Genomic DNA, 17,752 nt, shown 5'->3' on the forward strand with positions numbered 1-17,752 from the left:
TTTATACATTGATAAAACATTTTTATCTTCACATTAACCTTGAAAATAATAATATAATCATCCTAATTTTGTAGCTTTGATCAGAAAAACTTGTAGGTTTGCCTTAGGGTATAGCAGGACTAGACACAAAGCAAGATTTTCTAATAAAGTGTTCCTTATGCTACACCCCTCTGTTAGACAGCTTTTGGTTGTAGTGACATGGTACTTGAGATAATCAACTTAAAAGGAGGAAAGATTTATTTGGGCTCATGGTTTTAGAGGTTTCCATCCATGGTCACTTGGCCCCATCACTTTGGGACTGTGGCAAGGCTGAAGGTCCCAATATTCCCTGCAAATGCACACCCCCAGTGAACTACTTCGCTCCAGCCAGGCTTCACTTCTAAGTTTCCATCACCTTCCAAAAGCAGCAGCCACTCAGGGCCAAGCCTTAAATCCAGGATCCTGGAATGTTTGGACATTCCAGATGCAAACTATAACAATCATACTCCACCTTACAGCACAATTAGGCATATTATTCCCAAAGAGTTCTTGATGAAAGGTGAAGACAGGGCTTATGCTTAATAATGGGAGTACACCACGAAATGCACAGAGAGGGTGCCAAGATTTGGGAAGACAAGGATAACATTGTAATTCAGTGTAATTACAAATCAAGTATCCTTTATCTGAAATGCCTGGGACCAAAGTATTTCAGATTTTAATTTTTTTAAGACTTGGTAATGTTTGCATATTCCTAATATATATAATGGTATATCTTGGAGACAGGACCCAGATCTAAAGGCAAAATTCATTTGTTTTCATATATACTTTATACAGATGGCCTGAAGATATTTTTACACAATATGTTAGCATGCCTGTCTTTTGACTGTGACCTGGCACATGAAGTCAGGTGTGGCAATTTCTACCTGTAGTGTCATATCAACACTGAAAAAGTTTCAGGTTGGAGTACTTTAGGCTTTCAGATTAGGGATTCTCAGCTTGTACCACTGCAGTAGTAGATTTCACAGAAAGTAATAGAAAAATAGAATAGGGCTTTTAATGCATTGTAAGAGTAGACTTAAAGAGGAGGAGGTGAAGGAAGAGTTCCTGGAGATGTCATCTGAGCTCAGTCTTAAAAGATGACAAGAAATTGGCCAGACAGAGAGGTATAAGGGCCCCAATGATTTCTGTCTCCCCAGGTGTATTTTCTATAGCTTTCTACAGGGCGACAGGTTTGGGTGTGCTTTAAGAGTCGCTAAATCCAGAGGTTTGCCTCTGCTTCAAATTCTTTCTAATGCCCAAACATCACTTTAAGTAGCTTCCTTCCAACTCCATCCCAGGCCTTGCCACAAAGAGTTGGGTCTCATGTACAGTCACAGAGGGAACTCAGAGACATCACGGGAACAGGGAGTAGAGGCCACACAGAAAGGCAGTGGCAAGATACTGGAGCTACCAGCAGTGTGTGCTGGTGAGAAGTCTTGGACTGGGTCAGTGTTAGATGTGTCCTCCTTTTCTAAAGGCCTCTGTGCAGTGAGGAATCCAGGAGGGATTCTTGAAAGAAATGGTCTCATTTCCCAAATTTTAATTTGAAAGATTTGGGTGGTTTCTGTTTTTGTTTTTACTTTCCTCAGAAATCTTTGGAGGGACAGAATTTCATCCTTTCTAATTTAACCAAGTACCAATCATTTTTTTTTATTGAATGAAATTAAGGTATCCAAGAAAGGGTGTTTAAATATTAGCTATCTCAGTGCACAGACCCTCCACCCATATTACTGTGAGAAGAAGATATGGATATAGCATACTCTTCTTTTTTCCCCTCTCCAAGCTCTCTTCTATAGCCTGCCCCACCCGGAGGTTACAGAGTAGAGAACTAGACCAGAAAATTATTATAGGGAGTTTGCTTTTGAGAAGCAATAAAATGAAACCAAAGGCAAACATTCATTTCTTTTTCCAATTACACTGTCATGTGGATATTCCTGACCAAATGCTTATACTAGCATTGGAAATGTAACTAATTTTACAACATGATATGCATTTTGGAATTGGGACTTAGCCCAGATGGGATATTTCAACCACTTTTGTTTTCTTTTTTTTTTTCCCAATTGAATGGCATGTTCTGTTCAATGGGAACATTTTGCATTAAGGATTGGGAAGATAGAAATTTCAATAATAAAAACACTATCTTTTCTAAGGGTGCTTAGATGGCACCAAAGTTTTAAAGGCAGTGCATAAAATAAAACTAAATACTAGACTTACAAGATAGAAAAAGTAGCTCTGGAAAATGAAGAAGATAGAATTTCTTTGCCAACAATGAGCTCACAAACACTACTTCATAGAAGTAGTGAAGGCTACTTCTATGAAATAGATTCATGTGGCATTTATTGCATAGTAAACTATTAGAAGGACTTCATTTCTAGAAGAGTTAAAAAGAAATCATGGATAAATTCATCTTTTCGCAATAAGATTTAAGGACTGGCCAGCTGGCCACTTTATTAATAGAAATGGAGTTTTTATTATATGAATCTGTTTGTAGTATTTTTTATGTCAAAATATTTAAGGTCATAATAAAATTTTTCATCACCCTGAATAAACTTTTCCTGGGACCTCTGATTCCTCGGAAGATAAGAAGCCCCTGCCACCAGGCTACTACTGTAAGCATAGCAGTCTCTCATCAAACTTTGCCTCTTGAGCTCTGAATAACACCTGCCTTGACTCTGCCCTGATACTAGGGGATTAGTCACAGCATTGTAGCAGGAAAGAAAGTCTGGTCACCCTTCTGGGTTGATTTGCATCTGTGTTTGCCTCCCAAACTTGGAGACAGGGTGTATGTCAAACCATCCCTCTACTCAGGCAAAAAACAAAACACAAAATCATACCTTCTCAGCTGGGCTTGATGGCACATGCCTGTAATCCCAATGGCTTGAGAGCCTGAGGCAGGAGAATCAGAAGTTCACAGCCAGCCTTAGCAATTTAGCAAAGCCCTAAGCAATTTAGAGAGACCCTGTCTCAAAATAAAAAGGGCTGGGAATGTGGCTTATGGTTAAGCACCCCTGGGGTTCAGTTCTCGATAACAAAAAGAAGAAAGAAAAATTGTACCTCTCAATGCAAATAAAGTTTTAGACTTGTGAAATAGTTTTCACAATTGGTTTCTTACACTCAATTCAGTCAGTAACCACTTATTTGTATCCATTACTCTAAACCAAGCAGAATATAATACCATATAAAGAAGGTGGGAGAGAAAGTGGGATGGATGAATGGATGAAAAGATACTTACGGATATATATAGACATATAGCAGGATGTGGAATCCAGTGTACTTCTTCTGGATTCCTGGAACTGACAAAGTTCAGAGGTGACTAGGGGGAAAAAAAAAATACCCCATCATTTAGATGTCAGGAATTTTCCAGCTGTAATGCTAAAGTCAATTCCCCACCTCCCTACAGAACCTACAAATAAGTATTTTATCCTAATGCAACCATGCTCCCACCCACTCACTCACATACCCTCTCACTCTCTATTGATATAAGAGCGGGACTCCAAGAGAAAGAGAAGTCACATTTTAAAGGAATGCAAGTACCAAAAATGGCTCTTCCCTGCCCTTTCCAAAGCCCCAAACCAAGAGCCCCAAGACAAATACTCATAAAATGTGGGTCATCTGCAGGAAGTGGACACTGATACCTGGTTTTCTCATTGTTTATCATTGCATTGACTCTGCTTCCCTGTGTGACCAGGGAATAGAGAAAAACAAAACTGAGAGGGCAGGGCAGGGCATGGTGGCAAAACCTAGGAGAGCAGGGGCAAAAGAACACTTTCATAATTTCCAAGTATCCACATTTTAAAGAGGTAGAGAAGATGAACCTTGGCCATGAGTTATGGGCCAGGGTGAAAATGAAAACCACAGACTTGTCAGGGCTACTTCAGTGTAAGTCAGAATGCTGTAAGTTAGGGCTGCTGCCAGCAGAGAGCCACTTGACAAGTGTAACTGAAATGCACAAGGAGCTCCTTACTGTTGGCAGTCTAGTCAACTGCACTCACCCAAAGGTCATTGAGACTTTTTCCAGTCACCACCCATCTGTACTGAGCCCATTAAAGATTGTCTTATTGTTAAAAATCTTTGAAATCACCCAAGAAAAAGATGGCCACCTTGCCACAGGCATTTAAGTAAGGAGAAGATACGTTTTCTCTTTCCTTCCTTCCTACACAGTGCCACAGAGACCAGCTCAAGGAAGGAATGCATGGGAAACCGGCATTCTGCTGACCAAGCCTCCAGAGCTTCATGCGCACACATGAATGTCCTGCAAACATGTCCGTGGGGATTAGGGAGGAGGGGTGGGATTCTAAATCAGATGAAAAAGTTTTAATACTAAGAAAAATGAGTCTTAAAAAACAAATAAATTATTATAATAATAGATACAACGAAATGTTATAGAAGCAAAGTGAAATGGCTTCAAGGGACCCTGCTTTAGCAGGTGGCTCTATCGCACCCAATTGTTAGAGAAAAGTAGGAAAACTAAACTCATCTACTACCATAATAGATTAAGCCAAATAGGCAAACCCATTTACTTAAACTAACAACAGCATTGCAGTGCGGTGTGTGTGGTGACAGATGCACAAATATTATAACCAGGAATGAACCCCATCTAAGAGCTCAGAGAACATCTTGGAACATCAGTTGACCTATAAAATAAAAGAGCATAAAGGACATGCAGTTGAGGGGAGTAGGATGTGCAAAGAGGCAGAGGTATAAATAGTCTTGTGTATTTTGGAAACTAAGCAAAGTAAAACAAAACATGCAAAGAAGAGTTACAAAGCGGCTAAAGCATAAGGTCTATGTTAGGCAGCATCACTTGCTATCTAACAGAGACCAACAATAATGGGTAAAGATTGACAGGTAAAGATTTGATGGGTAAAGATTGACGAGACTGGACATTTGGGAGACTTAGTCATGTACACCCTTTAGAGATTATCTTTGGCTTCATCTCCACTGCCTAAGTTCAGTCCTTCAGGATACAAGCACCCTCCTTGAGAGCACAGCAAAAATATGTCTCGTTTTGTTTAGCACAGTTATTAATGGTGTTCCTTTCCTGCCTCAAAAGTATGTCAATCTGGACAATAAATTATAGTCTCTCTACTTGTGAGTGTCCTTGTCTCTAGTCTTGAATGTCTTAAACCCCATCCTCTAATCCTCTCATTGCTATCATTGGGAATTTTGGAGAGAGACTTGGGGGAGAAAGTTGGTAGGATCTCTGTGTTAACGTGGGGTGAAGGAGATGAAGGAGTTGAAGATAATGCCCAGAAATCTGACTTGGGAACTGATGATTAATTAGCAGAAAGAGATTTGCCAGCTGAAGGTCACTTGAGGGTTTGTGATGATAGTTACCCTGGGAGCAACTTTGGATTTCCTTTCAGGGATCAGATATAGCACTTTGACCTACAAGAAAAAGAATAGGGAACAATTGAAAAGTAAAATGGATTTTTAAAAGAGTAAGTAAATAAAAGGGGAAAACAATAGTGATAATCAAGAATCAAAAAGACAACCGCTGAATCAAAATCCTGCATCCAGATTCTGGGCAGAGGTGTGACAGCTGCTCTACTTACCTGTCAAAGGGCATGACGTAGAATATGCTTGCACACTCCACTCAAGGTGAAATCTCTGCCTTTGCAGAGAAGGATCTACCAACTGCATCTATGAACTGGTAACATATGTCACTTCTCAGCAACTCAATGCCAACGTAAGCATTGGCTTTGCAAGGAGAAATTTGAAAACTATGGGAAATATGATGACAGGGTAGAATGAGAAGAGCATAGGAATCCAGAAGGCTTGGGCTCTGGTGGCTCTACCAGCAGCCTGGATGACCTTGTGCAAATGTTCTTTTTCTCCAGACCTCAGCTTTTATCATCTATAATTTTATATATTATTAACTGTTTCTGGATTTGGGTGAGGTCAATATAATAACTTCATATCTGAGAAGTCCAGTGCAAACTGTTAAGTGCCATGTACTTATTGATTTATTTTATTTACTTTTATTTTTGTAGTTCTGGGGATGGAACCCAGGGCCTTATGCACAGTAGGCAACCACTTTGCCATTGAGTTACACCCCCAGTCCCTAAAGTGCTACTTAAATGTTACATTTTGGTATTTTATTCATTCTTCATTTTTTTATCATTTTAAATTTATTTATTTATTTTTTATTTTGGTACCAGGGATTGAACCCAGAGACATTTAACCACTGAACCACATCCCCAGCCCTTTTTCATATTTTATTTAGAGACAAGGTTTCACTGAGTTGCTTAGGGACTCACTAAGTTGCTGAGGCTGGCTTTGAACTTGTGATCCTTGTGCCTCAGGCTCCTAAGCTGCTAGAATTATGCACCACCATACCTGGCATAATTTTTTGTTTGTTTGTTTTTTAATTACATAGGTAATGGAAATTTACTTTAGTTCTGTTCCGATGACACAGGATTCTTCCCTTTTTAGTGTTACCACATTCTAGATTCAGGAAAGATGCATTCAATTACAGCAAACATGTTTGCAGTTCATTATAAATCAGGACCTCTGTAAAGATACAGAGAACTCCCTCAAATACCATTAACTATGCCTCTGATTTTCATAGCACACTGGCCTATGACTTATACTTCAAAGGTCTACTGTATGAGTCACACAGTGGACTCTGAGTAGGCTGGTCCTTTCATCAGTAGATGAGTAACCATCTGAGCTTGGCAGGTGGCCTAGGCCTCCTTGAACAGCTTTGTCCTGTCCCCTTTGCCTGGATTTCCTTGCAAGTTAGGTAGTGACAGATGGAAATGAATGGATTGTCCTTGTCACCATTTCTGCTCAGAGGTCATTCATGGGTCCAAATCCTATTTGTTGTTCAAATGATTTTTGTAAAGTTTTATTGGACACACAAAATTGATGGTATAGACCTACCCTTTCCAAGATATTGGCATTAATTACCTCTATAACAGGTATGGGAGCTAATGATAAAGGTACTTCCTATGTAACAAAGCAAAAAAAGAATCATTCTGCTAGAGCCAGGGAGTAAATTGCTGCCATTTGACTTACATTAATTCTTTCAGTCTACTGCTATGCAGTGTAATAAAAGGGACAATTTATCAAATAGTATCTTAATGACCTAGAAGGGTTAATGCACCTTTAGTGGAAGATTATACTCTTTTTCCACAGAAAAATCATGGTGATTTCTTCACAGTCATTTAGGTTAGAATATAATGCCATTGTCCCCAAAAAGTAAGAGAAAAATATCAGTGGAAAAACAAGGAAAGGGAAAAACAGAAATAGAATTCTTATATTGTCATTTTAATATCTGCTTCATGGGGGGAAAAGAATTTCCCCCAAAGCATACTCTTTGCTTTCCCTTCTGCCTCATACCCCCTCAGTCCAAAAACACACCTAAATAAAAATTGCCATCATTTTAAATCAAAGCACATTTGGGACCCAGGTGAGCTCACAATGGGAAGTGATTGGAGTGGTCAGGAAGAGTCTTTAATTAAAGACGCCATTGACAAGATCACAGTGGCTCTGAGTGTTGCTAATAGATCGGAACGGAAGGTCCACCTTAATTCAATAAGAGAAAGTCACTGGTCCATGGGTTTGATTACACATTGTAAACGGACACCACATACTGTGATTATTTTTATTTGTATGCACCCTCTCTTTTATTGCCCATGCTGGAACTAGAAATAACCTGTCCTATTAAGATATTTAACATATACCATCCTTTCCACTTCACGTAGTTATAGCCTAATAAAAATGCCAGGAGAAGAAGATACCAGCCCACACTGAGGCTGCTGCCATACTTTCTATAACAATCCCACACCGCCCTTTGCAAAATTGCACCATGAACTTCCTGTTTTTCCTGTGTTATAATCTTTAAATGAAACCATAACAACTTCCCAGGACTCCATAAAGTTACATTCAGATCTGGAGCCCTGCTATCAGTATAACTCAGTGATAGAGGAATTGCCTAGCTGTGTGAGTCCTGCAATTCATCCCTAGCACCATTAAAAAAAAAAAACAAAACAGAATTGAGAATACAGAATAGGAGCTCAAGATGCTGAAACCCTGAAGATAATCCAATGCCAAACAGATACCTTGACCAGGTTGCTAAGTGTCTGGGAGACTACAGTGGACGGAGGCTGGGAGAATGCAGCAGAGGGTCTCAAGACAAGAGAAGCTCGGTGATAAGCAAAGAATGTCCACATCCCTCTCTCTGGAACCCGTTGACATTTTATTACTTTACCTGTTTAAAAAAAAAAAGAACTTGATAAGTTTAAAGACCTTGAGAAACAGAGATTATTGTTGATCATCAAGGGGGAACCAATGCAAGGTTCCTTCTAAGAGGAAGACAGGAATATCAGAGTCAGAGGACTGAAGATGTTCTGTTGCTAGCTTGAAGAGGGAAGAAAGCACCTTGAGCCAAGAACCTCCAGGAGGGGTGCAGACCGGCCAACCCCTCTATTTTTGCTTTTAGCTCAGGGAGACCTCTGAGCTACAGAACCATGAGTTAAATTTGTCCTGAACCAATAAATCCCTGGTGCAGCCATAATATAAAATGGATGCAAGTCTCTATCTTTTCCATGTTATCTACCACAAGGCCCCCAAGGTATTGTCTGCTCTCTATGACTGTAGTCATAACAACACTCATGCCAGTATTTTCCCTTAACGTCCAGGTTCGGGCTGTGGGTATAACTCAGTGATAGAGGAATTGCTAACTTGTGTGAGTTCTGGGATTCATCCCTAGCACCATTTAAAAAAAAAAATCCAGTGTTGAGAATATGCCCCAGGGAACATATTCCTTTTCATTCCATTTCCCACCAGCATCCCTTCCCAGATTTACCTCAGAGTTGCAGTGTGACCTTAGGTAGAGCATTCCACCCCATGCAGTTCTCCTAAACAATGAAGGTGTTGGTCCTGATTACTCCCAGGTCCTTCCCCATCCTAAAATGAAATGATTCTATGAAACTGGATTCAGAGTTTTTCCAGAGTAGTTTGTTTTCCCCACTCAGAATGTAAATGAATAAACAACATAGCAGATATTAAAACATGTCACAGTGGCAGGATGCATAAATCCAGTCTTCTCCTTCCCCCATCTCTCTCACAGGGAGCCATCATTTCACTTTTAAAACAAGCTCAACACAAGCCCAACACTGCATGAAAGATGAGGCTCAAATTGTATCTAGGAGCTGGTGATTTGCACAAGATTTGTGATTCCCTTAGTATATTAATTGGTAAACACCCGATGAATGTGTGTGTAAAGGAAAGCCATTTAACATATGCAAACAGTTTAATCTCTCAGTACGTTGTTGCTCAAATTTCACAAATTCAGATACTTATTCCACTGTGTATGTCGTTTCCCTCCCACCTCACCCCGCCTCGTGCCATCCCCTTCCTGTGATCCTATTTTAGATAATACCATGCGGGTGACCCACATCTTTAAACCCTTTAATAGTAAAGGCATATGCTTCTGTCCTCAGAGAATTCCACACGTTGCTGGTTGTAATCCCTGTTCTAACTGCTCCCTTCCCTGCCCCAACTAATAGAACCTAATGGCTCGATGAGCTATGTCATTATTCCCAGTTACTGCTAATCAACCTGACATCCTTGCTTATGAATATACACAGAACTTAGAAAAGAGGGAGACAGAATTGTCCCTGGGCAGTCGAATTTTCTGTCACAGTGACATCAGACCAGGCTTCAATAATGAGCCTTTCAACTTGACCAGCATCCAGATTCCATTTTGAAAGCTTACCTTTGCTTGTCAAAACACCAGGCCCTCACTGCATGAGCTGTTGCTTTCCACATTTCCTCAAGAGTCACACAATGCTTAAATGTTAGTGACAGGACCTCTTTGCATGTAGGGAATGCAAGCATGGGTTCCATGCCCCTGTTGTAAAACTACTGAATCCAGATCTTCTTGGGTAGGGTCCAGAAATAGAATATTAGGTAAGCCCCCAAGGAATTCTGAATCATCTTCCAGTTTTAGAACCACTTAAAGATGAAAAGCAAGCAGTCTGTTATGATAAAGGGAAGATTTTACTCCACTCCTTATCCTCTATTCTGCTCCTCACCTCCTATTCTCCCTTTCCAGATGTCTCTTTTCTTGAATAATGCATAGAAGTTACCAGAATTAAAGTCCTCAGGATATGTAGTCATGGTGTTAAGCTGGGCTGATGAGAAAAGGCTGCATTTCAAGGGCTCAAGCTATTCCTGAGGTCCTATGTTATCATTTTCCTAAAGCTGATCAGAAATCCCTGGTCAGAACAGATGAGTAGAAAAGGTATCTGACTCCAAGAAAACAAAAGAAACCCTAAACCCTTGATTTTTATACACAGCAGTCTTAGCACCCTAAGTCAAAATCTGAGATTTAATGGAGAGAAAAAGAAAAGAATTGTTTAAAACTTGGGCTGGGGATGTGGCTCAAGCGGTAGTGCGCTCGCCTGGCATGCGTGCGGCCCGGGTTCGATCCTCAGCACCACATACAAACAATGATGTTGTGTCCACCGAAAACTAAAAAATAAATATTAAAAATTCTCTCTCTCTCTCCCCTCCTCTCTCACTCTATCTTTAAAAAAAAAAACAACTATGCCTTCTTAGTAGAAAACTGTAGGAGGCTGGAGCTACCTTGCTTTTTGAACTCTAAGACTACAGCTTCTATCTCTCTGCCTTTTATGTCTGTTCCATTAAAATATGATTTAATTATGTATCGACCCAGGGCCTGACAGAGTAAAACTATCATTACTCTCCTGCCTGGATTCCTGAATGATACTCTGGCTAAAGGTGATCAAACCTACATTAATCTATAATATAGACCATAGGAGGAAGGCAGGGAATGGTAATTGCCAAGTGCAGCATGGCAGACAATAGCAACAATGAATTCCTCATCTCAAAATTCGGAAGTAGGAACTGTTTTTATGTGGGTTTTTTTTCTCCTTGAATAAAATGACATTTACTAGTTTAACATCAGGTCAAGAAATATTGAGTGCAGAAGCAAAATGTAGGGAGATATACCTCTGACCTGCCATAGTTAGCAGTTGTAATACCCATTGCCGGGTCCCCTCGCCAGCAAAGGAAACACGACACAGGATTCTTCCTTCAGCAGTTTATTCAGGCCTTTGTGTTAGACATGTCTTTTAGCTTGTTTCTCTCTCGAACACTCCTCCCGTGTGCCCCAGCCTTAATAAAGCAGATAAAGCCCCAATGCACAACTGCCACGTGGACTTTTCTCATAGGGTGCCAAGTCACAGCGTGCCAACTCATTCTGATAAGGAGTTGTTTGTCACAGACTACAGGGGAAACCAGCGCCATCTTGTAATGGCGGCCACAGTTCACAGAAACGGCTCACCACAACCCATGCCTTCTTCAACATCAGCAGCCCCTTTCTTTGGCATTGGTGCACAGGTGGGTGCAGGAGTGTTAGTAACTACATGGTGTGGTTTGGACCATCACCAGGACCAGCTGCTTTACCTCCATTTCCCTCCAGTACATATTTTAATACAGTAGTCAGTGACCTTGCCGATTTTATTGTAAGAATTCTGGAAAAATAATCTTCATTAATTCAAAAAATTATTTTATTGTGATATAATTTTAAACTTATTTCATTCTTGCAAGAACTGTCTAAAGAATTCCTTCCTCTTACATTTACGTTCATGAATGTTTACATTTTATCATATTTCTATATTTTTCTCTCTTCTCTCTTTACACATAGTGCTTGCGTGTGCGCGCACACACACACACAGTTTCTTTTTTAACCATCATAAACAAGATGCTTTTATATAATCTCCAAAACAAGAAATTATATAACCACAGCATTGTTATAGAAATCAGACAATTATCAATGAACATTAAATAGTATTGAATAGTATTGATAAAGTATCTACATACCTGGTATCCAAGTCATGTATTTTATAGAAAATGAAAATCCAAGTCCATTAGTTAGATTCAATTGTCTGTGTCTTTAGTCCCCTGTAATCTGCAATAGTTCCTGAGTCTGCCTTTGTACTTTATGACATTGATGGTTTTTCAGCATACACATCAATTATAGTATAGAACTAGCTCCATCTGAGCTTGTGTATTTCCTTATGATGAGATGCTGGTTGTGCTCTTTGGGTGGGAATGTCACAGGAGGGATGCTGCATCCCATTGGGAACTGTATTCTGCCCATTCATCCTGTTCTTAGCAAAATAAATTTTGATAACTTGCATTAAGTGTTATCTACAAAAATTCTCCATTGTGAAATAATATTTTACTTTTTGTAATTAGCAAGCACTCTATGATGAGATGCTTTGAGACCATGCACATACTTCTTTCTACTCTTTAAACTTGCTCCCAATAGGTTAATGTACATTTATAATTTATGATTGAATTGGGTATTAATGTGGTTGATTGCTAAATGATGGTTCTCTACATTCATTAGTTGGTTTTCTATTGAATTAAGAGTTTTCACATTCATTCATTTTTTCAGTGTATTTTGTGGATTCTTATATTACTCAATGGGTTGTAATACTTCTTTATTATTATTTACTTTGATACTCAAGGTGTTTCAGATTTGATCACTGGAAACTACTTCAATGTTCTGTCAAAAATATTTTGAGTGTTTACAACCACTGTCTATAAGGCACTAAGAATACAGTGATAAACATTTTTTTAATAAGTTAACCAAGCATATTAGTACACACCTGTAATCCCAGCTACTCTAGAGTCTAAAGCAAGAGCGTCATAAATTCAAGTCCAGACTGGGAAATTTAGTGAGTCCCTGTTACAAAATAAATTTGAAAAAAAAAAAAGATTTAAATGAGAGGTTGCTGGGGATGCAGTTCAGTGATAAAGCATACCTGGGTTTAATCTCCAGTACTGCTAAAACTTAAATTGAATTAAACTAAAAATTCCAACCTCATGGAGTTTAAATTCTAGTTTGTGGAAGTCAAAAAATAATAAGCAGGGGCTGAGGTTGTGGCTCAATGGTAGAGCGCTCGCCTAGCACATGCAAGGCCCTGGGTTCGATCCTCAGCACCACATAAAAATAAATAAACAAAATAAAGGTATTATGTCCAACTACAACTAAAAAATAAATATTTAAATATTAATAAGCAAATGGTATAGATTTAAGAAGTAAATGTTGTGGAGAAAAGAAAAGCAAAAAGCAAGTTTGCTGAAATTACTAGGGCATAGGCAGGAAAACTCATTAGTAAGTGTCATTTGCACAAAGACCTAAAGGACACAAGGGACCCTCATCATGTGGATGTCAAAGTGTCCCAGGCAGCACCTGCACTCTGGAGCAGGGGGAACAGAGGCCTTTTCTTGAGGCAAGAACACACTGGCATTTTTAGCAGGGTGGCTTAGTTGAGGACAGACTCTGGGAGGCAAGGAAAAAACAGGCAGAGCAGTATCATTGTCATTACCTTAACTGCCTATAATGCACATTACAAAGATCTTGAGTTTTTATTCAAATATATATTGATATAATGAGAATTTATTGAATTAATTAGCCACCTCAGGGAACAGGTTTCTTATAGAAGTGACCTGGCTCTGAAATTATCTTTTTGTATGCACACGTAGGATTCAAACTATGGGTATATGCATATATCCTTGTCATAAGAATTGATACAAATAACAAAGAAAAAGTTAACAAAGTCACATGCAGCAAGGCTTTTCAACCTGTAGACCAGTCTAGGGTATGTGATCTATATAGGGTGTTCATGTTATGGTTTTAAAATCACTGTTGTTATTAGTTCATAGTAACAATTAGCTCACAACTATTTTAGGAAAACATGTCACCTTTTTTTTTTTCTCCCATCAGGAACAAGGTTACTGCTTTGTCCCATATTATGTAACATGAGAAAATTTAGCCAGTTGTGGTGGTGCACATGTGTAATCCCAGCAACTTGAGAGGCTGAGGCAGGAGTAACACAAGTTTGAGACCAGCCTCACCAATTTGGTGAGGCCCTAAGCAATTTATCAAGACCTTTTCTCAAAAATTTTAAAAAGGAATGGGAATGTGGCTCAGTGCTTAAGCACCTCTGAGTTCAATCTCTAGTATCAAAAAAGAAAGAAAACTTAAAATGCCATCTATGCTTTTCTTGCAAAACATCATTTTTGTCCACACCCGATTAAAGCCTTGTCACTTCCAGCCCTCTGTTCTCAAATGTCCTCCATCTGTGACCACACTTCATCTAATCCCCTCCCCACTTCTTTCCTTGGGATAGCACAGGGGCCAACAATTTGACCAGACATCTCCTAACAGTAAAAGAGAAGAAAAGTACAATCTGGTCACACAGGGGAGCCCATGAGTCAGGAATTTAGGGCTCTATTCCTACCATCCCTTTGATTGATTTCTCTGTGACCTTATGCTGCTAACACCTGCCTCCACAGGTGTGTGAAGGGCTTTAATTAATATTTGTAAATCTCCCTGATTGCCACAGATGGAGGGTGGCAAAAAAGGGCAAATTATTATTAATCATGGGGGAAAGGGGGGGAGAGATTAAATTTTGTTCTTTCACCAGAGAGAAGCCTACAGCACAGACACTATTTTTGGGATAGAAGGATTAAATATAAATCCTGATTTGCTTACTTTGCACTTATGGAAATGTCCAGTGCCTGCTTAATGCAAAACTCCTACTTCACGCTCTTCCCAATCCTCAACACACAGGGCCTCTGACTCCTAATGCTGCCTATTACTGCAAGGAGTCTTGCTATTCATTGAGTGTGAGGGTTCATCAAATTAGCTGATTTCAGTTCATTTGGCATTAAATAATTCCCCAAATTCCCATATGTTTGAACAATATGCTCAACAAGGGGGATGATTCTCTAAAAGCAATTAAATAGTTCTTTTAGGAGAGCTTGTTATTGATCATTCCTAAATATCTCTGCTATTCCTGTCCATGCTGAATGCAAGCAGCAATTACACGGAAAGCACTTAACCCTCTCTAATGGCCACTGGAAGTGTCCACACACAGGCTGCCACTTTGTGCTGGTTACAGAGCACATCTGAATCTTACAATTTTTTTTTTCAAACCTTGAGTATATTGTTTTAAGCTTTTCAGAGAGGATTGGCTATGCTGATACCCTGCTTTCCAATCCCCTCCCTGCTTAAAGGCAAACTCAACATGTTTCCAGCTTAGCTTATGGTTCACTTATAAAGGAAGAAAGGTCATCTTTGGACTTTATGGAAGATTAGACTTTTTGATGGCATCTCCACTGGTTCTTGGGGGTGGGAGGGAGACCATGTAATAATGCTCAGGTCTGTCTTGGATACAGCAGATATAAGATGCTCCTGCTCAGTTATATGCCCTGGCTTTATTGCAGCATCAAATTATACATAATGAGCTCAAGTGTGACCATGACTGACTTGAGAGAGACCAAGAGATGTCAACAAAAGCAATTCAGAAATTAATAACATGTTAGATGCACTCATAGAAAACTATTTGTTTATACAAGATCTCAAAACAGGTATTATCATTTAGAGCTAAATTTCATCTTTATGTTACCCAAGAGTCTGTTCTTTTTTATCAGAGATGACATATTTAAATGCCCTTTCTAGATGGCAAGGGTGAAAGCTTTGATAATAGTATCAATCCTAGGTCTCTGATAGTATTGCTCATCTGTGAACCCTAAATTATTTTTATTGACTATATTCAATATAATTATATTTCCTACAAGAGAAAATCCTGCAAACAAAAACAAAAAAAGATCAATCAGCTTGTTTAAGAACACATGTATGGTTAGATGAAAATTAAGTAGACATCTGAGTTTTCACTCTTGCTGTCCTATAAACTACCTCTTTTTAATGTTTATAGGCAGAGACTGAAAATAAAAGCCAAGGGCTGGGGTAGCTCAGTGGTAGAGCAATTTCCTGGCCTGAATGAGACCCTGGGTTCCATCCCCCGCTCTGCAAAAAATGGACAAAAAAGGAAAAAAAAAAAAAAAAACAACAAGAAAATAAAAAGGGAGGCATTCAATGAGGTACTATTATTCCTTTAGTTAAATTTCACTTTCTTTTATCTGTTTCAGGACTGCATTCATTGTAAATTATTCACAATACTGAAAAATCAGAGTACCAGGTTAGGGTGGAATTATTTAAAATTTAAATCTGAAATAGAAAAGTGTTGAAAATATAGAATTATGTATTTGATTATGCACATTTATTACTGACTCCTGTGCTATCACTGTATAACCTATGAATGTGTGCATTGGCAGAAAATGTTTTCAAAACCAGAATAAACATACTCAATCTGTGTATGTTTGAAATATTGTTTGGTTCCATAATAATTTGTTTTCTTACTTACTTGCATTAAAAAGCATTGCTGAGTGTGTTGTTGGGAAAAGGGAATCCAAGATCACCAGTCACATCTATAAAGTTTGTCATTGATAATGTTATCAACAAGAATAAGGATTCAGCAGCTAATGTTTGACTCACCAGCCAAATCATTGAGTTGACCAGCTCAAAGAAGCATTGGTCATTTTCTCAATTAGTTGATCAAAACCTAGATTTGCTGTCTGTCCTATTCTCTACTATCCCCCCTTCCCTCCCCTCCCCTCCCCTCCCCTTTTCTCTCTCTACCCCTTCTACTGTAAATCATTTCTTCGATTTGTATTATCTTGTCTTACCCCTCCTTTCCTCTTATATGTCCTTATGTATAACCCTGAGGATCACCTTCCATTTCCATGCGATTTCCCTTCTCACTCCCTTTCCCTCCCACCTCTCATCCCTGTTTAATGTACATCTTCTTCTGAAGCTCTTCGTGCCTACCCTGTCCTTGTTTACTCCCCTTATATCAAAGGGGTCATAGGACAGACAGCAGAATACATCAGACACTAGAAAGGCAATTTGTCAATCAATGGAAGGGTAACTGATGTGATTAAGCAATCTGTATATGGGGTATAATTGGGAGTTCATAACCCACTTGAATCAAATTGTGAAATATGATGTATTAAGAACTATGTAATGTTTTGAACGACCAACAATAAAAAAAAATAAAAAAAATAAAAAGCAAAAAAAAAAAAAAACAAAAAAAAAACCTAGATTTGGAACCTAGGCTTAAAGTCAGCCTGTGTGCCCTAATGGTACAACTCACACTTATTCTTGGGTGAGCCAACTTAGTAAATGAGGTGCTATCCAGAAGTGAGATCTGGAGAGGGATTTGCTTGGCATGTATAGTACCCCAGTTTGGAACTAAATTCTCATTGAAAATTCCTGCTTCTGGCCAGGTTTGGTAGCTACTCAGCTACTCAGGAGGCTGAGGCAAAAAGAGTGCAAATTCAAGGCCATTCTAAGTGATTTAGCAAGATAGTCTCTCAAAAAGGAAGGAAGGCCTCATTCTTAACATGCTTCTCTCTTTTGTCCTTTTCCCAACTATGAAGCCTGTAGTCAGATGGGTCTGAGGTGTTCCTGAGTCCTGAAGTCACCTGTGGTCCTCCAGATATAATAGTCACCACCCCCTTTGCGCTGACCATTCCACACTGTGCGGATGTCAGTTAAGAGCACTGGAACATCCATTTGAAGAAGAGAACACAGCAGGGCAAATGGGAGGTGAAATGTTATCCTTCCTTTTGCAAAAAAAAAAAAAAAAAAAAATGGGATTTTAGCTCTATAGATGGGATAGATTTCACCCTAAAGTCTCTTACCACAATGAGTCAGTTGTATAATTTTCAAGCATTTTCTTGTTGCCAAGGGATTGTGGCATGAGTTTCATAGAAGCCTCAGGTATTGGCTAATTCTTGGCTTTAAAAAAAAAAATTCTGCAAAAATAAAAAAAAAAGGAAA

General features: G+C 39.1%; 1 pseudogene; it reads left to right on the forward strand.

Moving 5' to 3' along the window:
* LOC144250234 (netrin receptor UNC5D-like) overlaps positions 1–17,752 on the forward strand; it is a 244,647-nt pseudogene that overhangs the window by 189,243 nt on the left and 37,652 nt on the right.

This window comes from Urocitellus parryii, chromosome 14, assembly GCF_045843805.1.
Source record: "Urocitellus parryii isolate mUroPar1 chromosome 14, mUroPar1.hap1, whole genome shotgun sequence".
NCBI lineage: Eukaryota > Metazoa > Chordata > Mammalia > Rodentia > Sciuridae > Urocitellus > Urocitellus parryii.